The sequence below is a fragment of the Tachyglossus aculeatus genome, chromosome 4 (assembly GCF_015852505.1).
Source record: "Tachyglossus aculeatus isolate mTacAcu1 chromosome 4, mTacAcu1.pri, whole genome shotgun sequence".
NCBI classification, from domain to species: Eukaryota; Metazoa; Chordata; class Mammalia; order Monotremata; family Tachyglossidae; genus Tachyglossus; species Tachyglossus aculeatus.
The window spans coordinates 128,522,071-128,546,821 of record NC_052069.1 but is presented as its reverse complement, the minus strand read 5'-3'; the positions used below and the strand labels follow the sequence as shown (position 1 = coordinate 128,546,821).

The 24,751-nt window shown below is 46.4% G+C and overlaps 1 long non-coding RNA gene across 3 annotated transcripts in view; it reads right to left on the bottom strand.

The window, feature by feature from the left end:
- Positions 1 to 24,259, bottom strand: part of LOC119927010 — a 48,457-nt gene extending 24,198 nt beyond the window's left edge. For 2 of the 3 annotated variants that reach the window (XR_005450379.1, XR_005450380.1), the window contains exons 1-5: positions 21,839 to 21,983; positions 21,492 to 21,648; positions 14,362 to 14,517; positions 14,012 to 14,168; positions 3,268 to 3,379 (exon numbers count right to left, since the gene is read on the bottom strand). This is a non-coding gene — a long non-coding RNA (uncharacterized LOC119927010). Of the gene's footprint in view, positions 1 to 3,267; positions 3,380 to 14,011; positions 14,169 to 14,361; positions 14,518 to 21,491; positions 21,649 to 21,838; positions 21,984 to 22,056; positions 22,114 to 24,153 lie in introns of those variants that run through there. The other variant, XR_005450381.1, reaches the window with a different exon arrangement.
- Between the last annotated feature and the right edge of the window lie 492 nt (positions 24,260 to 24,751).

The window sequence follows — 24,751 nt, the reverse complement described above, 5'->3', positions numbered from 1 at the left end:
TCAAAAATCTCCAGTGGCTACCAATCAATCTGCACATCAGGCAGAAACTCCTCACCCTGGGCTTCAAGGCTCTCCATCACCTCGCCCCCTCCTACCTCACCTCCCTTCTCTCCTTCTACAGCGCACCCCGCACCCTCCGCTCCTCTGCTGCTAATCTCCTCACCGTACCTCGTTCTCGCCTGTCCCGTCATCGACCCCCGGCCCACGTCATTCCCCGGGCCTGGAATGCCCTCCCTCTGCCCATCCGCCAAGCTAGCTCTCTTCCTCCCTTCAAGGCCCTACTGAGAGCTCACCTCCTCCAGGAGGTCTTCCCAGACTGAGCCCCATCCTTCCTCTCCCCCTCGGCCCTCTCTCCATCCCATCTTACCTCCTTCCCTTCCCCACAGCACCTGTATACGTGTATATATATTTGTACATATTTATTACTCTATTTATTTATTTTACTTGTACATATCTTTTCTATTTATTTTATTTTGTTAGTATGTTTGGTTTTGTTCTCTGTCTCCCCCTTTTAGACTGTGAGCCCACTATTGGGTAGGGACTGTCTCTGTATGTTGCCAACTTGTACTTCCCAAGCACTTAGTACAGTGCTCTGCACACAGTAAGCGCTCAATAAATACGATTGATGATGATGATGATGATCTCACTCCTCAAACATCGCCAGTAGTTGCCCATCCACCCCCACATTAAGCAAAAACTCCTCATCATTGGCTTTAAAGCACTCCACCACCTTGTCCCCTCCTACCCCACCTCGCTTCTCTCCTTCTACAACCCAGCCCGCACGCTTCGCTCCTCTGGCGCTCACCATCTCACTGTGCCTCCATCTCGCCTGTTTCGGCACCGACCCATAACCCACGTCTTGTCTCTGGCCTGGAACGCCCTCCCTCCGCAAATCTGACAGACAATTACTCTCCCCCACTTCAAAGCCTTATTGATGGCACAGCTCCTCCAAGAGGCCTTTCCAAACTAAGCCCCTCCTTTCCTCATCTCCCACTCCCTCCTGCGTCACCCCGACTTGCTCTCTTTGCTCTTCCCCCGTCCCAGCCCCACAGCCCTTATGTACATATCTTAAATTTCTTGATTTGTATTCATGCTTATCTGCCCCCACTCCAGACTGTGAGCTCGTTGTGGGGAGGGAATGTGTCTGTTTATTGTTGTATTGTACTCCCCCAAGCACTTAGTACAGTGCTCTGCACAAAGTAAGTGCTCAATAAATACAATTGAATGAATGAATGAACAAGGGCTTTGTCAATCAATCGTATTTATTTATTTATTTATTTATTATTATGTATTATGTATTTATTGAGCACTTACTGTGTGCAGAGCACTGTACTAAGCACTTGGGAAGTACAAGTTGGCAACATATAGAGACAGTCCCTACCCAACAGTGGGCTCACAGTCTAGAAGGGGGAGACTTTGTCCAGCCTGATTAGCTTGTATCTACCTCAGCGCTTAGTACAGACATCGCCTGGCACATAGTAACTGCATAGCAAATAGCAAAACAGAAAAAGAAAGCGGTATGTGGGCTTCACTCCCCTGAAATAAGCAGCTGTGATCTCCGTCACTACAAGGCTAAAGGAGGCTCTGGTCTCCAGAAATCCAGTCAAACAGGAAATGAACTACTGTTGGACAACAGTTCCCAACAGTAATAACAGTAGTTCCTCTCTACACTCTAAGCTCTTTAAGGGCAAGGAAAGTGTCTGCTAATACTGTTGTATTGTACTGTCCCAAGTGCTTAACACAGTGCTCTGCACAGAGTAAGTGCTGAACAAGTTCCTTTGACGGATGGACAGAGCGGCTGTTCCACCTCTGCTAGGGGCCCTTATGCACTGCCCAATGACCAATTGGCTGAAAGACCACTCTGGTTTTGGGTGCGGTCAGAGCGAGAACGCACCGGTTGGGAGCGCAGGTCAGGCTTCACAGAGGTATTCACTAATATTTATTGAGCACTTATGGGGTGCAGAGCGCTATACGAAGCACTTGGGAGAGTATGTTATAAGAAGAAACAGACACATTCCCTGCCCACAACGAGCTTACAGTCGGGGGGGTGGCGTTAATATAAATAACAGATATAGACAATCAATCAATCAATCAATCGTATTTATTGAGCGCTTACTATGTGCAGAGCACTGTACTAAGCGCTTGGGAAGTACAAATTGGCAACACATAGAGACAGTCCCTACCCAACAGTGGGCTCACAGTCTAAAAAGTGCTGGGGGACTGTGGCAGGGGCAGAAATGCACAGAGGGAGCAAGTCACAGAAGGGAGAGGGAGAAGAGGAAAGGAGGGCTTAGTTAGGGAAGGCTTCTCAGAGGAATGTGGGCAGGATCCTAAGCGGGCTTCATGAGGGTCGTGGTGCTTTGACTCATTTTCTTTTTTTTGTGTGTTGTTTTTTTTAAATGGCTCTTGATAAGCGCTATGTGCCAGGCACTGTATTAAGTGCTGCAGCAGATGGTAGTACAAGTTAATCAGATCAGACACAGTTCTTGTGCCACATGGGGCTCACAGTCTTAATCCCTGTTTTACAGAGGAGGTAACTGAGGCTCAGCAGAGAAGTGGCAGAGACAGGTTGAGAAACCTGGTCCTTCTGACTCCCAAGCCCGTGCTTTATCCACTTGACCACGCTGCTCTAGACCTGTCAAACAGTGAGACGGGTTTCCAGAACTGGAAGTTGACCACTTCCAGGTTGTTCCTGCACAGAAGAATCCACTGTGTTACTTAGCACACGGATGCTGGCACGGCTGCCCGCCATGTGAGGAAACACAAAAGGGCTTAACATTTCAAAAGCGTAACAAAGTCGCTTCAATTCCTCCATCTCCTCACTTTCACCACATTTAGACACGCAACAGTGCCCCTTCAACCTTACAACACAGATGCACTGGTCTCAAGGCTCCCTCTATAGCTGACTACTTTTCAATGGTTGGGTCACTGCCCAGAGAGACAATTCATGTTGACCAAAGTATCTAACAATCTTTTCCCCCCTCAGGAGTCTGCAAGCTTGGGTGAGATGCCTCTAACCCACCTTTAAACAACTTCAAAAAAACTGTATAGATTTAAGTCAAAACAGAATCATTCTCTCCTCGACTCTAGGGCAAGACAGTGCTGTGTGGTAGGTGATATTGCCTAAGAAAAACAAACTAAACTTTCAGGTTACCGTCTGTTGATTCCTAAGGCTTCATCTGTCAAGGGGTCACCCTCTCTGGGGCTTGGGTTGGAATGGGGGTTTAGAAACAAGAAAATGTGTGATAGGCAGTGGTCTCTACTTACCTTCTTGGCCTGACTGAATGCCCTCAGAGAAAGCTTCCACTTGCTGAGCCCTCAGTCACCCAGCTGAGAACCCTGCAGTCATCCAGTGGGCAGAGCTTCAGAGTGGTGGCACCTGTGAGACAGAATATCCACTTAACCCTTGCCTGGAAGAAGCAGGTCTGCCCTTGAAGACACTCTCTGGACCCTGGCATGGGTTTACTACCTCAATCCCCTTCCTGAGTACTCTTTGAGTTTATCGTGGAAGATCTTTCTCGATCAATTGTACTTATTGGGCACTTACTATGTGAGTTGGTGGATAGGTTCCCTACCCAAGACTAATTCATTCGGTCAATCATATTTATTGAGCATTTACTGTGGGCAAAGCACTGTACTAAGCGCTTGGGAGAGTACCATATAACAATAAACAGACATGTTCCCCACCCACAACAAGCTTACAGTCTAGCTTCGAGTCAGAAGCCCCGAGCTGGAGAGATTCTATTTGTTTTCGAATTGTACTTTCCAAGTGCTTAGTACAGTGCTCTGCATACAGTAAGTGCTCAATAAATACAATTGAATGAATGACTGAAGGAATGAATTCCCCCCATTTTCACCACAGCCTGGTTTCCCTGAACAATTCCCACAGCCTTGTGGGGCAGACTGGTGACCGGGAAGGTGCACCGGGGGGACCGGGTCAGCGGGGGGAAGGGGAGACCAGGCTTCATTCCCTATGGGGGCCTCTAGGATCCTCTCCAGAAATGAAGCCTGCTGGGAAAAACAGGTCTGAAGCCAGGTTCTGTCCTCTCAGGGTTCTAAGGTCCAGTTCTGTCCCCTGGAGCTTTGAGGCCTTGTTCTGCTCCCCAGGGCTCGGAGGCCCGGTTCTGTCCCCTGGGGGCGGGGCTCTGAGACCCGATTCCGTTTCCCTGGAGCTCTGAAGCCTGGTTCTGTCCCCCTAATGAGGGAGGGAGAAGGAGGGAAAATGAGAGAGAGAACAACTTTGTGACACAGGATGTTTTGACAGAGGAATGCATTTCCTCAGTCTTATCCTTTGAACTCTGATTAAACCATTAAACCCAAGGGTCCCAACCCATGAGCTCGGGAGGGTTCCCAGGCACAATCAATAAATCATAACTATCAAAGCAGGGATGAGGTCTACTCACTTCACCGCATGCTCCCCGGTGTGCTCAGCACAATGCTTCACACAGAGTAAGGACTCAATAAATGCTATTGATCAAAATTCACGGGCCACCCATTTGGGGACAGACAGAACATCTCCCAATCTGAAGGACATCCTAGCTTATCCCATTTCTACAGTGATACACACATACACACACATGCACATACACTTGCATGCTATGATCAAATATTTCTTTCAAGTGAATTTTTCCAAAAGAAGTTCAGGAGTCTGTGGGGAGAAATCATCAATTTTCTGTCATGTTCCTCTAACTGATGCTATTTGCTAAAGATGATTTTATTTTCAATCCCCAGAGGCCCGAAGAGCTTCCCAAACATATTCTTCCCAGAATTTAATTTTAGCAACTTCAATAGTTTGAAAAATTCCCAAGGCAGGGAGAGGAGAGGAATCAAGACAGTACCTTTAGCCTGCTCAGAGTCATATGGAATCGCCTACTTAATTTTGAAATCCTGAAGAACATCTATTGTCTGAAATCTACTACATAAAAGGTCTTTTTTTGGTCAGATCCATTGGCAAGAGGGCCAGGGGACAAGTGGTATTCCACCACCTAAGCATGCCCTGAGGGAAAAACAAAGGCATTCAGAAAAGATCCTTGGCAACCAGAATGGCTCTTTTGGAACCAAAGCTTCTAAGGGATCTAAGGCTGCAACTTATCATCTGGGTGACTTTGGGCAAGTCACTTTAACTTCTCTGTACCTCAGTTACCTCCTCTGTACAATGATGATTAAGATTGTGAGCCCCACATGAGACAACCTGATTACCTTGCATCTACCCTGGCACTTAGAACAGCGCTTGGCCCATAGTAAGCGCTTAACAAATACCATCATTATTATTAAGGGAAGAGAGACAAAGAGACAAAAGATAAAACAGCACCAGGCCTTGAAGGGGTGGGGCCTCCTGTCTCCATAGAGATACAGCTGGGGTTGGGCGGGGAGAGACTGGCTCGTTATGGTCAGCTCTCCTATGACCAGAAGTAGTTGAAGGCAGGGACCCTCATTCCAGGCCAGGACACTGCTCCAGTGGGTTCTGTTTGGGACATGAGTGGTTATTCAGCACTTATGGTCTTCAGAGCACTGTCCTAAGAGAGTGGGAGAGTATATCACTGTTAGTGGCAGGAGATACTGCCACTAGAGAAGCCATAGAGAAGCAGTATGACTCAGTGGAAAGAACACAGGCTTGGGAGTCAGAGGTCATGGGTTCTAATCCCGCCCGGCTCTGCCGCTTGTCAGCTTTGTGTCTTTGGGCAAGTTACCTAACTTCTCTGTGCCTCAGTTACCTCATCTGTAAAATGGGTATTAAGACCTGATCACCTTGTATCCCCCCCACAGTGCTTAGAACAGTGCATCACACATAGTAAGCGCTTAATACCATCATTATTACTATTACTATTATTATTCTGGAGGCAGCCAGCAGCTGGGTCTTAACTCTGAGGATGTGGGTGTGTGGCGCTTGTGTGACTTTGAGTAAATCGCCTAACTTCTCTGGCCTCCAACTCCTCATCTGAAAAGGAGAACCCACTCTCCCCACCTCTCAGTCCCTATCTCCCACAGAACTCGCAATCTGTGCCCGACCTCATTACCTTGCCTCTGGCCCAGTGCACAGAACTGATGACTCTTTTAGACTGTGAGCCCACTGTTGGCTAGGGACTGTCTCTATATGTTGCCAACTTGTACTTCCCAAGTGCTTAGTACAGTGCTCTGCACACAGTAAGCGCTCAATAAATATGATTGATTGATTGATGAAGCATTATTAAATTTATATTGTACTTTCCCGAGAACTTAGTACAGTTCTTTGCACACAGTAAGCACTCAATAAATATGATCCAATGAATGAATAACTCAGCAGGCTGAATGTTCCTGTGACTGGAAGTCAGAAGAGGCAACTGGACCTCAAACATTCTTTTTTAAGTTTATCAAGCTCTAAAGATACTAAACACATAAAAAAAAATCCTTGAGATTAAAAATAATGCATATCCCACATTCAACCCTCTCAAAGTTAATGTTTTTACTTTCTACATCATTTCCTTATTGATTTCATTGGACACTGCATTGTGTTTAAAGAGAGAAGAAAGTTTGCTCAGTGGCAACAGAAGTACTTAGGAAATGAGAGGGTAAGGATTCCTACATAAATAAATCAGAAATACGTCTGCATTTTCTTCAAGTAATTAATTACTTTGCAAAGGAAGGCTCGAGTCCCTCACACACAGGATACTGTGCCTCTTGTTTAAACTAAACTCATGGAAAACTAGGGTTGAGTGTGAAATTTTCGTTACAGAACTCCCAGAAGAAACAACAAGGCCTAGTGGATAAAGCCCGAGCCTGGGAGTTAGAAGGTCATGGGTTCTGATTCCAGCTCTACCACTTGTCTGCTGTGTGAACTTGGGCAAGCCACACTTTGGCAAGCCACTTCACTTCCCTGGGCCTCAGTTGCATCATCTGTAAAATAGGGATTTGAGACAGTGAGCCCCTTGTGGAGACGGAACTGTGTCCAACCTGATTAGCCTGTATCTACCCAGCGCTTAGTACAGTGCCTGGCACATAGCGAGCGCTTAACAAAGACCATTTATTGGAAAAAAAAACAAACCCAAAACAAAAAACTTCTCTCTGCCCTAGTTACGTCATCTGTAAAATGGGGAATTAAGACTGTAAGCTCCACGTGGGACATGGACTGTGTCCAACTTGTTTAGCTTGTACCTATCCCAGTGCTTAGAGTGCCTGGCATATAGTTAGTGCCTAACGAATACCATTTAAAGAAACAAAAAAGAAAACACCGTTCCCTCTCCCAAAGACCTGCAGGAGATGACACCTTTCCAAAGAGTCCACCGACGTTCGAGGCTGGGACGTCGGAACGGTGTGTTTGACGATAGAGAGGGCCCATATGGTTCTCCCAGATATTCCGTCCTCACCCACCATTGCAGCTTACTAGGCATTACCTGTGTGCAAGGTGCTGGATGGGGTGGAATAGAGTTACGATAGAGTTAAAAGTCATGTTGCTCCCCCTCCCATCCCCTTACTGTAGGGGCTCCTCAAGGGTCAGTTCTTGGTCCCCTTCTGTTCTCTATCTACACTCACTCCCTTGGTGAACTCATTTGCTCCCACAGCTTCAACTATCAACTCTACGCTGATGACACCCAAATCTACATCTCTGCCCCTGCTCTCTCTCCCTCCCTACAGGCTCATGTTTCCTCCTGCCTTCAAGACATCTCCATCTGGATGTCTGCCCACCATCTAAAACTCAATATGTCCAAGACTGAACTGCTTATCTTCCCTCCCACACCCTGCGCTCTCCCTGACTTTCCCATCACTGTTGATGGCACTACCATCCTTCCCGTCTCATGAGCCCGCAACCATGGTGTCATCCTCGACTCCGCTCTCTCGTTCACCCCTCACATCCAATCTGTCACCAAAACCTGCCAGTCTCACCTCCGCAATATCGCCAAGATCCGGCCTTTCCTCTCCATCCAAACTGCTACCCTGCTGGTTCAATCTCTCATCCTATCCCGACTGGATTACTGCATCGGCCTCCTCTCTGATCTCCCATCCTCCTGTCTCTCCCCACTTCAACCTATACTTCACGCTGCTGCCCGGATCATCTTTGTGCAGAAACGCTCAGGGTATGTTACCCCCCTCCTCAAAAATCTCCAGTGGCTACCAATCAACCTACGCATCAGGCAAAAACTCCTCACTCTCGGCTTCAAGGCTCTCCATCACCTCGCCCCATCCTACCTCACCTCCCTTCTTTCCTTCTACAGCCCAGCCTGCAACCTCTGCTCCTCTGCTGCTAACCTCCTCACCATGTCTCATTCTTGCCTGTCCTGCCGTCGACCCCCAGCCCATGTCCTCCCCCTGGCCTGGAATGCCCTCCCTCCGCACATCCTCCAAGCTAGCTCTCTTCCTCCCTTCAAAGCCCTACTGAAAGCTCACTTCCTCCAGGAGGCCTTCCCAGAGTGAGTTCCCTCCTTCCCTCCCCCCACCTTACCGTATCCTACCCTCCCCACAGCACCTGTATATATGTATATATGTACATATTTATTCTATTTTATTTTGTTAATATGTTTTGTTTTGTTATCTGTCTCCCCCTTCTAGACTGAGCACATTGTTGGGTAGGGACTGTCTCTATATGTTGCCAACTTGTACTTCCCAAGCGCTTAGTACAGTGCTCTGCACACAGTAAGTGCTCAATAAATACGACTGAATGAATGAAAGTTAAGGCATTATTCTATACACCCAACCTCTCCTCTTCTCTTCCATCTCCCCACTAATGAGAAAGAGAGAGAGAGAGAGAGAGAGAGAGAGACAGACAGACAGACAGACAGACAGACAGACAGGGTCCGTGAATGAGTGAGGCAGTAAGTTGCTTTTCTGTGTGAGTGCTTCACCAGAGCACAGTGTACTCAGCCACTGCCAACACCTGGGAAATTGCCCTGAGGGAGAACAGTAGGCAGAGCAATGAGAAGCCTTGTCCAATGGCCATGGTAGCCATCAGGGAGTTGACAGCCCAGTCACTGCCTTGACATGTGTATGGCCTTGCACAGAGGCCCAATCTCCAGGAGACCATGGGAGAGGGAGAAAAACAGGGAGAGGCTTCTGGTGGCTCAGAAGCTAGCCAGCCAGCAAGCCGTCTCCCTCCTTTAAAGGGAGCTTGGTCAGGACACTTGAGCAGGACGTAGGTCAGAGAGTATGAGAGACAGCAGTCTTGGGGCTAATCTGTGCTCCCACCCTGAGGCCCACTAGGTGGCAAATCAAACTTCCTGAAGTCTGCCCCACCTGGGCCTCCACCCTGTCAGAACCAGGTCTGCCCCGCCGTGGCTTCCACCCTGTCAGAACTCTGGCTGCCTGTCAGGAGTCCTGCTTCTATGGTCACCCCTTTCCTTCTGCCCCCCAGCTCTCTCTCTCCACTTTCTCAGCCTCACCTAACGACCAAGCCTAGGACCTCCCCTGATTCTTCATCACAGGCCAGATGAGGTCTGGTCTGTACACCAGGAGACTCAGGGACAACAGCAAAACCAAACTGTTGGAAGACACAAACAGCAGCATGACAGAAAGCACAGGCCTAGGAATCAGTAGGTCATGTGTTCTAATCACAGCTCTGCCACGAGTCTACTGTGTGACCTTGGGCAAGTCACTTCACTTCTCTGTGCCTCAGTTACTTCATCTGTAAAATGGGGATTGAGACTGGGAGCCCCATGTGGGACATGGACTATGTCCAGCTGATTTGCTTGTACCCACCCCACTGCTTCACCCAGTGCCTGGCACACTTAGCCAGCGCATAACAAAAAACACAATTATTATTCATTCATTCGATTGTATTTATTAAGCATTTACTGTGTGCAAAGCACTGTACTAAGTGCCTGGGAGAGTATGAAAGACCCTCAGACACATTCCCTGCTCGTATCAAGCTCACAGCCTAGCTTCCCCCGCTCATCTAGCTGGAATTTCTGTGCCTCAGCGCCAGGGTCTCCAGACTTCTCCCCAGCGAACGATAATTTCCCCTTCCAACTTGCTAATGACACATGAAGAAGAATGAAACCGTGTGAATCAAACAAAAGGTAAATAAGTATAAGGACTTGGTGGAATCTTTCCCGCACCATCATTTCAATCGATCCAGCACTCTGGATCAATCACATATTGATGCAGAAACACGATTATCAGGATAGACACAGTCTCTGTCCCATATGAGGCTCACAGTCTATTGAAATTGTAGCAACTTCCTCGTCGTTTAGTACACTACCTGCTTGATTTCTCTACTAATCTGGCTCAGAAAACCTCCAACTGAGAGGAAACACAAAACACATTCTCCAGCTCCTCCTCATCGTTCAGTACGGTGCCCTGCAGAAGGTAAGGTGCTCAATAGGTCCTAGTGAATGAATAATAATAATTATGGTATTTGTTAAGCACTTACTGTGTGCCAGGCACTATAGTAAGTGCTGGAAGAGCAATGAAAGGATTTTTGTTTCTCTCCAAATGGAAGGAAAGCCTAGAACGGAAATCCAAAACTAGGAGTCAGAGAAGGGAACTTGAAAACTCACCATTATTTATTACAAGAAATGTTACTGGATTTAATTGAGTTAGACTCCGTTTACCTACTTTTTTTAAAATCTCCCTTTCATTTCTATTCTAATTCACCTCTCATCCTCTATTTAATTAGTGGCAATATTTTTAAGGATTAAACACCTGCTTTCCCTCCTACTTAGATTGTGAGTCCCCTGGGTGACAATCTTGTATCTAGCCCAGCACTAAGCACACTGGTTGGCACACAGTAAGCACTTAAGTATCACAATGATTACCAAGAGTCCCAGAATCGCCAACGTCCATCAGGATAGCAGAGAGTAGTGGGCAAAGTGGAGCTGGGAAGAGAACCTAGACACCCAAACTTCCAGCCCTCATTCCTTCTACCAAGCGGATGCTCTACGAACATAAAAAACACTCTAATTATCATCAGTAATTATCAGGGCTTCCTGTGCTCTGAGCACAAGGGCTGAAGCAAAGCTTTAATTTTGGTTAGTGTCAGTGTCTCTCATGCAACTCACAATCAAAGGATGGAGAAAAGTTATACTGAGCCATTTTACAGATGAGGAAACTGAGGTCCAGAGAGGTTAAGTCAGTTACTCAAATTGAAACAGCAGGCCAGTGGCAGAGCTGGGACTATCAATCAATCGATGGTATTTATTGAGTACTCACTATGTGCAGAGCACTGTACTAAGCGCTTGGGAGTGTACAACAGATACATCCCTGGCCCATAACGAGCTTTACAGGGCTAGAACACAGGTTCGATTTTGTTTTTGTTTGCTCTGTGGTATTTGTTAAGCCTTTTTTATGTGCCAAATGTTGTTCTATGCCCTGGGGTAGATTTAAGTCAGGATGGATGCAGACCCTGGCCCTCATGGGAATCCCAGTGCAAGGAGGAGGAAAAAAAGAGAACTGAGGCACAGAGAAGTCAAGTGGCTTCCCAAAGGTCAAAGAGCAAGCAACTGGCAAAGCTGGGATTAGAACACAGGTCCTCTGATTCCCAGGCCCATGCTCTTTCCACTAGGCCATGCTGCTTCTATAATGATCTTGAGTTGGAGCAGTGCATTTATCGATCCCAGACCCCTGTGTTTTCCTCTCGGCTTCACCTCCTCAATGCCAACCGACCCCTGAATCTGGAGGTCCCTTCTGGCCCCCCCATGCCAGGGGAGAGCCAGGCCCAATCAGCACTGGACCGGCCCTGGGAGCGCAGTTAATAATAATAATAATAATAATAATAATAATAATAATAATAATAAACATCATTTGTTAAGTGCTTACTAGGTTTCAGGCCCTGTACTAAGCACTGGGGTAGATCGGATTGAATACAGTCCTTGTCCCACGTGGGTCTCACAGTCTCAATCCCCATTTTCCAGATGAGGGAACAGAGGCACAGAGAAGTGAAGTGACATGCCCAAGGTCACTCAGCAGCCAAGGTGGTGGAGCTGGGATAAGCCAGTAAGAGCGAGCGAGTCAGTGAATGACAGTGACAAAGCCCCTGCCATAGGGGCCTTGGGGTCCTGGCCCTCGGGACGTAGACAGGGAGGGTTGGAAAGAAGAGGAGGAGACATGGTCCCTGCCCTCAAGAGGCTGCCAGTAATAATGATAATAATAATTATGGTACTTGTTAAGCACTTACTATGTGCCAAGCACTGTTCTAAGCACTGGAGTAAATTCAAGGTATTCGGGTTGGACAGAGTCCCTCATCAGTTCCAGATGAGGGAACTGAGGCTCAGAGAAGTGATTTGCCCAACATCACACAGCAGACATGTGGCAGAACCAGAATTAGAACCCGGGTTCTTCTGACTCCCAGGCCCATGCTCCATCCACTAATCCACGCTGGCAGCCTGATGGGGGTGGGGAGGGACACCCACACTATACCAGGAGAGCTGGAGTGGCTGAGCCTGAAAGGCTAATCTGGGAAGGCTTCTTGGAGGAGGTAAAGTGTTTAATAGTACCCCAAAGTGGGGGAGGGGGAGGAGGAAGGGCACAGGCCTGGGGAGTGAAGCTGTCTGCAGCCAAAAGTGCCACCTTCTCATTTTAAGGGCAGGGGTGGAGAGGGGCAGGGATTTTCAGAGGAATGAGGGTGGAGGGGAGCGGGCTTCAAAACCTCCATTTGAGCCTTTACAGCCCTGTCCGGAATGGAGGGGTGGGCCGTGGCTCAAGTGGAGGGCGGGCAGTAGCCCCAGTTGGGGGTGGGCAGTGGCCCCAGTGCGGGGGTGGGCAATGGCTCCAGCTAGGCATCCGCAGCTGCAACGTGACCCTGGGCCCAGTCCCGATGGGGATCCTTGACTTGCTCCCCTCAGGCCTTCCCAGACTGACCCCCCTCCTTCCTCTCCCCCTCCCCACCACCTTACCTCCTTCCCCTCCCCACAGCACCTGCATATATGTATATATGTTTCTACGTATTTATTACTCTATTTTATTTGTACATATTTATTCTATTTATTTTATTTTGTTAATATGTTTTGTTTTGTTGTCTGTCTCCCCCTTCTAGACTGTGAGCCCGCTTTTGGGTAGGGACCGTCTCTATATGTTGCCAACTTGTACTTCCCAAGCGCTTAGTACAGTGCTCTGCACACAGTAAGCGCTCAATAAATACGACTGAATGAATGAATGAATGACACTTGCTGCTATCGGACTGCCCCCCGGCCCCGATGCGAATCCTGGGGGACTTAGACCTAGTAAGTCAATCCCTAGTCTGCAGGTGCATTTGGTCAAGCCAGAGAGTTTTTTTGTTTTCTATTTTATTGGTCTATGTTAAGCGCTTACTATGCGCAGGTCATTTAAACTCCAAAATTCACGCTCACCTCATCTTTTCCACTGGAGCATGTTCCCTACCACTCCATGAGGTTGGTGATCTTCATACTGCTTTCTGACCTGGACCATTAATGGAAATTCTTTCCTTTTGAAGAGCGAGCTGATAATGATAATAATATTTGTGAAAACACTCACAAAATAATAATGACTATTTGTTAAACACTTTCATAACAGCAGCTTTTATTCAGCACTTACTGTGTGCCAAACACTAAACTAAGCAAGATGGGTAGGCATAAGAAAAACAGGAGGAACATAGCCCATGTCCCACATAGTCTAAGTGGGAAGAAGTATTCATTCAATTATATTTAATGAGTGCTTACTATGTGCAAAGTACTGTACTAAGCGCTTGGAAAGTACAAGTCAGCAACATACAGAGACGGTCCCTACTCAACAACAGGCTCACAGTCTAGATTTAATCCTCATTTTACAGGTGATGAGAAGGTGGCCCAGAGAAGTGTAGTGGCTTGCCCAAGAAAGGTCCCGTAGCAGACAAGTGGCAGAGCCTCAGTTAGAACACAGGTCCTTTTACTCCCAAGCCCGGGCTCTTTCCACTAGGCCCCAACTGCTTCCAAAGACTCTGAAAGCGAGGGCCTCAAGTGTCCAAGCCATAGGGTTCCTGGGGTCTCCATATTTATGCCGAAGCTTTGACCTGAATGGAGTTCCCTTCTCACGGAGTGAGCATGTGCTCCAACTGCGGAAGCAGGTACCCGAACGGAGGCCGGGAGTCCAGCCCCCAACCTGCGCTTACCTTCTTCCAACAAGCCGGTTTTCCAAACAGTGGAAAAGAGCAAGGCCTGGCCTCGCTCGACAGCCGGTCACCTCACTGCTCGGCCACGGCGACAGACTGCTTTCATGAGGAGGCCAATGACGGGGCCGATCCCTGCCGCACCCGCAAACAGAAGCACCTCGAAAAAACACAGAAACGTTTTGATGAATGGAGAGAGAAGGGCATGGACAAAGGAAGGCAGCAACCCAGAGATCTCTCAACTGCTTTCCCAGAGTTCCTGGCTCAGTACCTCAAGCCAAAGCTGTGTTTTGGGGGGGATGGGAGAGAGGTGGGTGAAGAGAGGGGATGACAGCTGCCCAGAGTTCTCTCACCGACTTTCTCAGAATTCCTGGTTCCTTGCTTCAGGTGTAGGCTGTGTACGAGGGGCGGTGAGAGAAGGGCGAGGAGAGGCAAAGTCAGGCACCCAGAGTTCTTGGCTCCATACCTTGGGTCAAATATGATTGAATGAAGACGGTGTTTGGCATACCCTGGAGAGGAGGAGGGCAGAACACGGTTTGAAAAATTTCCTTCCTACAATATTCATTTTAAAGGGCCTGGATAGAGCCCTGATTTTAGTTTATTCAGTCTGTCTAAAATAAAGGAGCTTCAGCATGAGAATGCCGAGTTATGAATAGATGATTATATTCACATTTACCCAGTGAACTATGCACATCTTAACACACTCCCCTGTTCACTATGGGGAAGGGTCTGAAAAGAGATTCTTTTCTTGCTGAATTCTTCGCTCTATTCAAAGCCTAATTTATACATGGAAAAGAAACAAGTATCTTCCCTTCAAAGATCTTTATTTATGAACATTGACCTTAAAGACATATAAAGATTAGATTACGAGAAGATTCTACAGTGTGATGTATTATCCTTCTCTCCCAGTGACAAAGACTCCATACATTTGCGTAAATCAAGGAGTGATGTTCTTTAGAAGACTTCACCGAGGGGTCAGTCGCCGGACTCCATGACCCGGTAGCAATTCCATGGAGGCCGAGTGGGCGGGTGATTCAGTTGGAACGGTGACTACGGGGAAGCAGCTTGGCCCGGTGAAAAAGAACATGGGACTTTGGAGCCAGGGAACCTGGGTTCTAGCCCCAGCTCCGCTGCTCGCCTGCTGTGGGACCTTGGGCACCTCACTTAATTTCTCAGTGTCTCAGTTTCCTCTTCTGTAAAACGGGGGTTAAAATACCTGCTTTCTTTCACCCTTAGGCTGAGCCCCATGTGGAATAATGACTGGGTCCTACCTGATTAGCTGGTATCCACCCCAGTGCTTAGAACAATGCATGGTCTATAGTAAGCAATTCAATAGCACAATAATCTTTACCATTATATTCGGGCTTATACAGCTCTCACCAACATAACATACTCAACTGGATACAAATCTATGACCGACAGAGAGGTGACAGAGGGTTGCCTGGGGTCTTTTGTGCTTAGTACAGTTCTTTGCACACAGTGAGCACTTGATAAATAGGTTTGAATGAATGAATGAAGGGAGGTGGTGGCGGAGGGCAGTCTTACAGTCAGGGCCCTCTAGACAGAGGACAGTTGCTTCTCCCAAGAAATAATATTGGATATATTTGTTAAATGTTTACTGCCAAGCACTATACTAATTGCTGTGGTAGATACACGATAATCAGAACAGACATGGCCCCGTCCCACGTGGGATTCACTATCTAAGTCGGAAGGACAACAAATATTAAAACCCCATTTTCCACATGAGGAAACTGAGGCCTAAAAAGTGATGAATTTTTTTATGGTACTTGTTAAGCACGAACATACTGCCAACACCAAACTAAGCACTGGGATAGATACGGTTGGATTCAGCCCATAGGGCTCACGGTCTTAATCTCCATTATACAGATAAGGTAACTGAGACACAGACAAGTGACTTCCCAAGGTTACCTATCAGTCAACTGGTAGAACTGGAATTAAAGTCCAGGTGCCTTAGCCTACCTTAAAATGATTCTTTCACCTGTTCTGAGGACAGAGAAATATATTTGAAGATGAATAGGGAGTTCCCCATGCTGTTGATGATAATGATAATGATAACAATAATAATATCATGCCCAGGTCTGCCCGGTCAGAGCATAACATCCTTGAAAGCAGGCTTCAAAAATGACCTCAATATTTTTATTACTCATCCACAGGGGGCAAGCATCAAAAAGTCATGAGACATTTGAAGACGGCACAGGGGATAGAGCCTAGGCATGGGAGCCAGAAGGTAACAGGTCCTAATGCCAGCTCTGGAACCTGTCTGCTGTGTGATCTTGGGCAAGTCATTTCACTTCTCTCTGCCTGTTACCTCATCTGTGAAATGGGGATTGAGACTCTGAGCCCCACGTGGGACAGGGCCTGTGTCCAACCCGATCTGCCTGTATCCAAGCCCAGCACTTAGAACAGTGCCTGGCCCATAGTAAGTACTTAATAAATACCATTATTATTACTATTGTAATTTGCCCAAATAATCAGCAAGGGAGATGCAAACGGGATACAGGAAGCTCTGGTGGCACAGGACAGAGGGGTGGTCTAGCAGAAAGAGCCCAGTCCTGAGAGTTGGGAGAGGTGGGTTCTAAGCCCGTCTCTGCCACTAAAGCTTGGGTGAGTTAAGTTCTCTGTGCCTCTGTTTCCTCATCTGTAAAAGGGGTATATGACTCCTATTCTCCCTCCCCATAAACCATGAGATGAGCCCACATGGGACAGGAATTTCTTCCTATCTGATTTGCCTTTACTTTTTTTTAAAAAAATGGTATTTATTAAGTGCTTCCTATGTAAGGATCAGGAAGTTTCAAAAAACCGGTTCTACCAATCATGGGGGAAATGCTGAAACCAGGTTCTCTGATCATACGCAAGGTCTTTTCACCTCCGGGCCCCATTCCCTGGAGAAATGGAATTTATAAAAGAATAACTGTTTGGAAAGAAAGTTAAGAAAAGCAACGGATCTCTCCCTTCGAGGTTCTGTGGCTGTACTCTTCCCAGCATTCAGAGCTCTCAACACATTAGATGCTCAATCCATACTACCGATGGCTGGATTGAGCCAACATTCCTGGGAGTGGACCGCTTGACTGGGGAAGATTTGGGAGGGAAGTTGGATATTGTAGTGAGCATTTGACCTGAAGGGATATTTCAACATTTGTCAAATTAGTTGAGTTTCTTTTTTCTTTAACTCTAGCAATGTAGTCATATTCTTAAAATGAGTGAAACACTTAGATCTGCCAAACAGATTTCTAAGAAAATCATTAATGAATCGTTCCTGAATGCAATTCACAGCGGAATAGGAAAAAAACAACAACAACAACACAGTACTTCACAGTACATTCTGCTTTTAGTGGTTGCCTCATCACTGAAAACAAAAAATAAATGACAGCATTAGAAACAAACTTCCTAAAATGTGATAACAACTTCATTGCATTCTAGAAGCAGCAGGGCATCGAGTACAGGCCTGGGAGTCGGAAGGTCATGGGGGTTCTAATCCTGGCTCTGGCACGTGTCTGCTGTGTGACCTGGGGCAGGTCATTTCCCTTCTCTGGCCCTCAGTTACTTCATCTGTAAAATGGGGATTGAGACTGTGAGCCCCATGTGGGACAGGGACTGTGTGCAACTGATTCGCTTGTATCAACCCCAGCACTTAGTCCAGTGCCTGGCACACTTAACAAGCGCTTAACAAAACACAATTATTATTCATTCGTTCAACTGTATTTATTGAGCTCTTACTGTGTGCAAAGCACTGTACTAAGTGCTTGGGAGAGTACGAGAGAACATCATACACATTCCCTGCCCACTTCGAGCTCACAGCCTAGCTTCTGCTGCTCATCTAGCTGGAATTTCTGTGCCTCACCACCAGGGTCTCCAGAATTCTCTCCACCAAATGATAACTTCCCCTTCCTACTTGCTAATGATATATGAAAATAAATGAAAACGTGTGAATCAAACAAAAGGTAAATAAGTACAATGACATTTTGGAATCTTTCCCCACACCATCATTCCAATCAATCAAGCACTTCGAATCCATCGAGTAATGAGGAAGAAACACGATAACCAGGACAGACATGGTCTCTGTCCCATTTGAAGCTCACAGTCTATTGTAATTGTAGAATCCCTCTCGTCATTTAGTACAGTACCTTGCTTGATTTCTTTAATAGACTGACTCAGAAACCCCCCTACCGGCCAGAAATACAAAACACATTCTCCTGCTCCTCCTCATCGTTCACTATGGTACCCAGCAAAAAGTAAGGTGCTCAACAGGTCCTAATGAATGAACGACCCCCGCCCCACATCCTACCTCTGGCCTGGAATGCTCTCGCTCCACACATCTGCCAAACTAGCTCTCTTCCCCCCTTCAAAGCCCTACTGAGAGCTCACCTCCTCCAGGAGGCCTTCCCAGACTGAACCCCCCTTTTCCTCTGCTCCTCCTCCCCTCCCCATAACTACCACTCCCTCCCTCTGCCCTACCCCCTTCCCCTCCCCACAGCACTTGTGTATATTTGTACATATTTAATAATAATAATTATTATTATTATTATTATGGCATTTGTTAAGCACTTACTATGTGCAAAGCACTGTTCTAAGCGCTGGGGAGGTTACAAGGTGATCAGGTTGTCCCACAGGGGGCTCACAGATTTAATCCCCATTTTACAGATAGGTAACTGAGGCACAGAGAAGTTAAGTGACTTGCCCAAAGTCACCCAGCTGACAGTTGGCGGAGCCGGGATTTGAACCCATGACCTATAACTCCAAAGCCCGTGCTCCATTTATTACTCTATCTTATTAATGATGCATATATATCTATAATTCTATTTATCTATTTTGATGGTATTGACACCTGTCTACTTGTTTTGCTTTGTTGCCTGTCTCCCCATTCTGGACTGTGAGCCTATTGTTGGGTAGAGATTGTCTCTATCTGTTGCCGACCTGTACTTTCCAAGCACTCAGTACAGTGCTCTGCACACAGTAAGCACTCAATAAATATAATTAAATCAACGAATGAATGAATGGATTTTTTTTTTCTCTCCAAATAGATTGAAAGCCTAGAATGGACCTACAAAGCTCAGAGTCAGAGAAACCAACTTTAAAATTCACAGTTATTTATTACAAGAAAAGTGACTGGGTTTAATTGAGGAAAACTTCAGTTTACCTACTTTTTTTAAATCTCCCTTTCATTTCTATTCTCATTCACCTCATATCATCTATTGAATTAGTGGCAATATTTTTAAGGATGAAATACCTGTTTTCCTGCCTAGTTAGACTGTGAGTCCCTTGGGTGACAGCCTTGTATCTACCCCAGGACTAAGTGCAGTGGTTAGAACACAGTAAGCACTAAAATACCACAATGATTACTGATAGCCCCAGGATCGCCAATATCCATCAGGAGAGCACAGAGTAGTGGGCAAAGGGGAGCTGGGAAGAGAACTCAGACACTCAAACTTCCAGCCCTCATTCCTTCTACCAAGCTGATGCTCAACAAACATAAAAAAAATCACTGTGATTATCATCAGTAATTATCAGGGCTTCCTCTGCTCTAAGCACAAGGGCTGAAGCAAAGCTTTAATTTTGGTTAGTGTCAGTGTCTCTCATGCAACTCACAATCAAAGGAAGGAGAAAAGTTATGCTGACCCATTTTACATATGAGGAAACTGAGGCCCAGAGAGGTTAAGTGACTTGCTCAAATTGAAACAGAAGGCCAGTGGCAGAACTGGAATGATCAATCAGTGTTATTTATTAAGTACTAATTACGTGCGGAACATTTACTTGGGAGTGTACAATACAATGGAATTAGATACATCCCCTACCCCTAATGAGCTTGCCAGGGCTAGAACCCAGGTTCGATTCTGTTTTTGTTTGTTTTGTGGTATGTGTGAAGCCCTTTCTGTGTGTCAAACACTCTTCTATGTACTGGGGTGGATACAAGTCAATTAAGTTGGCACAGACCCTGGTCCTCCTGGGGCTCACAGTCCAAGGAGGAGAGAGAACAGGAGAACTGAAGCACAGAGAAGTTAGGTGGCTTGCACAAGGTCATGCAACAAGCAACTGGCAGAGTTGGGATTAAAACCCAGGCTCTCTGACTCCTAGGCCCACACTCTTTCCATTAGGCCACTCTGCTCCTCTAATGCTCCTGATTTGGAGGTATGGATTGAGTGACTGATCTATTAACTGATTGATCCCAGACCCCTGTTCTTTCCAGACCCCTGGGCTTCACCTCCGCAATGCCAATCAACCCCTGAATCTAGAGGTCTCTTTTGCCCTCTTATGCCAGGGGAGAGCCAGGCCCCGCCAGTAGCATGAGAAGCAGCGTGGCTCAGTGGCAAGAGTCTGGGCTTCGGAGTCAGAGGTCATGGGTTCTAATCCTGTATCCACTGCTTGTCAACTGTGTGACTTTGGAAAAGTCACTTCACTTCTCTGGGCCTCAGTTACCTCATCTGTAAAATGGGGATTAAGACTGTGAGCCCCATGTGAGACAATCTGATTACCTTGAATCTATCCCAGCGCTTAGAACAGTGCTTTGCACATAGTAAGTGCTTAACAAATACCATCATCATCATTACTATTATTATTATTATTATTACTGGGCCAGCCCAAAGAGCGCGGTCAGCTCCTGACTTGTTGCTACCGGATTCCCCTCTGGCCCCAGTGCGAGCCCTGGCGGACTTGGACCTAGTAAGACAATCCCTAGTCTGCAAGTGCATTTGGTCACGCGAGGGAATTTTTTCTGGGTTTGATTTTCTTTTCATGGTATTTGTTAAGTGTTTACTAGGGGCCAGTCATTTAAACTCCAAAAGTCATTCTCACTTTGTCTTTTCCACTAGAGCACATTCCCTATGACTCCGTGATGCTGGGGGTCTTCAAGCAGCTTTCTGACCTGTGCCCTTATTGGAAATTCTTTCCTTTTGAAGAGCGAAGCTGATAATGACAGTAATAATGATATTTGTTAAAATGCTTACACAATAATAATAATAGTATTGGTTAAAGACTTACATAATAATATTCCTAATGGCAGCATTTGTTAAGGACTTACTGTGTGCCAAACACTGAACTAAGCAAGAGGGGTAGATATATGATAAACCTGGAGAAACACTGTCCCTGTCCCACATAGTCTAAGTGGGAGGGAGTAGGATTTAATCCTCATTTTACAGCTGAGCAGAAGGTGACCCAGAGAAGTGAAGTGACTTGCCCCAGAAAGATCTCATAGCAGACAAATAGCAGAGCCTCACTTAGAACTCAGGTCATTTGACTCCCAAACCCGGGTTCTTTTCATTAGCCCCGCTGCTTCCAAGGACCCTCAATCCAAAGTGTCTAGAGTTTCAGCATCCAAGCCAAAGGGTTCCCAGGGCGCTCCTCTCCATTTTTATGCCGAAGCTTTGACCTGAATGGGGTTCCCTTCTCATGGGGTGAGCACGTGCTCCAGCTGCGGCAGTCGGCATCCAAGCAGAAGCAAGGAGTCCAGGCCCCACCCTGCGCTTACCTTCTTCCGACAAGCCGGTTTTCCTAATGTCGGAAACGAGCCAAGCCTGGCCTCACTCGACAGCCGGTCACCTCCCTGCTCGGCCACAACGACGAATCGTTCTTGTGAGGAAGTGGGTGATAGAGCCGACCTCCAGTGAGCCTGCCAACAGAAGCACCTTGAGAAAACAGAGAAACCTTTTAGGGATGGAGAAAGGAGGGCAAAGAGAAAGTTAGTCAGCAAACCCAGAGATCTCCCAAATCCATTCCAGAGTCCCTGGCTCCATACCTCAGGCCAAGGCTGTTTTCAAGGGGATAGAGAGAGGTTGGTGAAGAGAGGGGGTGACATCCTGCCCAGAGTTCTCTCACCTGCTTTCCCAAAATTCCTGGCTCTGTACTTCAGGCGTAGGCTGTATTCGAGGCGCGGTGAGAGAACGGCAAGGAGAGGGGAAAACAGGAAGCCAGAGTCCTCTCTCCCACTTTCCCTAGAATGCTTGGCTCTGTAATTCAGGCAAAGGCTGTGTGTTCAGGGGGATGAAGAGAGGAGGGTTAGGAGAAGGGGAGAAAGCAACCCAGAGTCCTCTCACCTGCTTATTCAGAATTCCCGGCTCCGAACCTTAGTTCAAGGCTGTGTTTGGCGTACCCTAAAGAGGAGGGTGGCAGGAGAAAAAGGTTTGAAAAATGTCCTTCCTACAGTATTCATTTTCAAGGGTCTGGCTAAAGCCCAGAGTTTAATTTGTTCAGTCCCATCTAAAATACAGGAGATTCACCATGAGAATCCTTAATTACGAATAGATATTTATATTTATACTTGCCCAGTGAATTATGCACTTCTTAACACACTCCGCTGTTCAGTATGGGAAAGGTTCTAAAAACAGATACTTTTTTCTAGCTGAATTATTCACTCTGTGCAAAGCCTGATGAATACATGGAAAAGAAAAATGTATTCCCCCTTCAAAGATCTTGATTAATGAAAACAGACCTTAAAGATTTACAATTATTAGGTCATTAGACTGGTCAACAGTGTGAGGTATTCACCTATAACCTTCTCTCCCAATGACAGAGACCTCACAGAGTGGCATAAATCAAGGAGTGACGTGGTTTACAAGACTCCACTGAGGGGTCAGGTGCCAGACTCTATGAGCTGGTAGTGATTCCACTGAGGCTGAGTGAGCCGGATGATTCCATTGAAACGGTGACTACAGGAAAGTGGCCTGGCCTCGTGAAAAGAGCACAGGACCTGGGGCCAGGGAACCTCAGTTCTAACCCTGGCTCCGCTGTGTGCCTGCTGTGGAACCTTGCGCACATCACTTAATTTCTCTGTGCCTCAATTTCCACATCTGTAAAATGGGGGTTCAATAGGTGCTTTCTTTCACCATTAGACTGAGCCCCAAGTGGGATAGGGACTGGGTCCTACCTGATTAGCTGGTATCCACCCCAGTGCTTAGTACAATACTTGGCATATAGTAAGCCCTTCAATAGAACAGTAATTATTATCGGGCTGATGAAGCTCTCACCAACAGAACATACCCAACAGCACATACATCGTCTAGCAACTGGTTGACAGAGGGCCGCCCAGGGTCTTTTGTGCTTAGTACGCTGCTGTGCACACAGTGAGCGCTCAATAAATATGACTGAATGAAGGGGGAAGGTGGAAGAGGCCAGTCTTACAGTCAGGGCTCTCTAGCCAGAGGATAGTTTCTTCACCCAAGTAATAATAATTGATATGTTTGTTAAGTATTTACTGCCAAGCACTAAACTAACTGCTGCGGTAGATTCAAAATAACCAGAACAGATACGGTCCCTGATACTGGCTTCTCCCAAGTAATAATAATTAATATATTTGTTAAGTATTTACTGCCAAGCGCTAATTGCTGCAGTGGATACAAAATAATCAGAACAGACATGGTCCCTGTCTCACATGGGACTCACTAAGTAGGAAGGAAAACAAATATTAAATCACCATTTTCCAGATATGGAAACTGAGGCTTAAAGAAGTGATGAATTTTTTTATGGTACTTGTTAAACACTTATAAAGTGCCAGGCACCAAACTAAGCACTGGGACAGATAAAGTCAGGTTGGATGAAGTCCACAGTCTTAATCTCTATTTTACAGATAAGGTCACTGAGGCCCAGACAAGTGACTTCCCAAGGTTACCCCTCAGTCAAGTGGTAGAGCTGGGATTAGAACCCAGGTCCCTTAGACTACCCTATAATGATTCTTTCTCCCGTTTTGTGGACAGAGGAATATATTTTAAGATAAATAAAGAGTTCTCCATGATGATGATAACGATCATGAAAATAATAATGATTCGGGCCCAGGTCTGTCCGGTCAGAACATAACATCCTTGAAAGCAGACTTTCAAAATGACTAACATTTTTATTACTCATCCACAGGAAGCAAAGATGAAGAAGCCCTGGGATATTTGAGCAAGGTGTAGTGGATAGAGCAAGGGAGTGGGAGACAGAGAAGTTCATGGGTTCTAATCCTAGCTCTGCTACTTGTCTGCGGTCTGTCCTTGGTCAAGTCACTTCACTTCTCTGTGCCTCTGTTTCCACATCTGGGAAATGAGGAAATGATTCCTATTCTCCCCCACCGTAAACCGTGAGCCAACATGCGACAGGGGCTTTTTCATATCTGATTGGCCTCTAATTTTTTTTAACGTTATTTATGGAGTACTTACTATGGAAGGATCAGGACGTATCAAAGAACTTGTTCTTCCAGTCATGGGGGACAATTCCAACATTGGGGACTCTGATTGTACGCATGGACTTTTCACCTCCGGACCCCCTTCCCTGTAGAAACGGGATGAATAAAAGAATAACTGTTTGGAAAGAAAGTTAAGGAAAGCAACGGTTCTCTCCATTCCCAGTTCTGTGGTTATACTCTCCCCAGCATTCAGAGCTCTGAATACATTAGATGCTCAATCCATACTATTGAGGGCTGGATTGAGCCAGTATTCCTGGGAGCCGACTGCTCTGACTGCGGAAGATTTGAAAGAGAAATTTGATATTGTAGTGAACCCCAAGTTGGACAGGGATTGCTTTAGACCTGATTGCCTACCACAGCACATAAATTTTAAAATTCCACAATTATTATCGTAATATTAATTGGCAGTACTACTACTACTACTAATAATAATAGTGGTATTTCTTCAGCGATTACTATATGCCGAGCACTGTTCTAAGTACTGGGGTGTTACAAGATCATCAGATTGGAGAGAGTCCCTGTCCCAAAGGGGGCTCACAGTCATAACCTTCATTTTACAGATGAAGTAACAG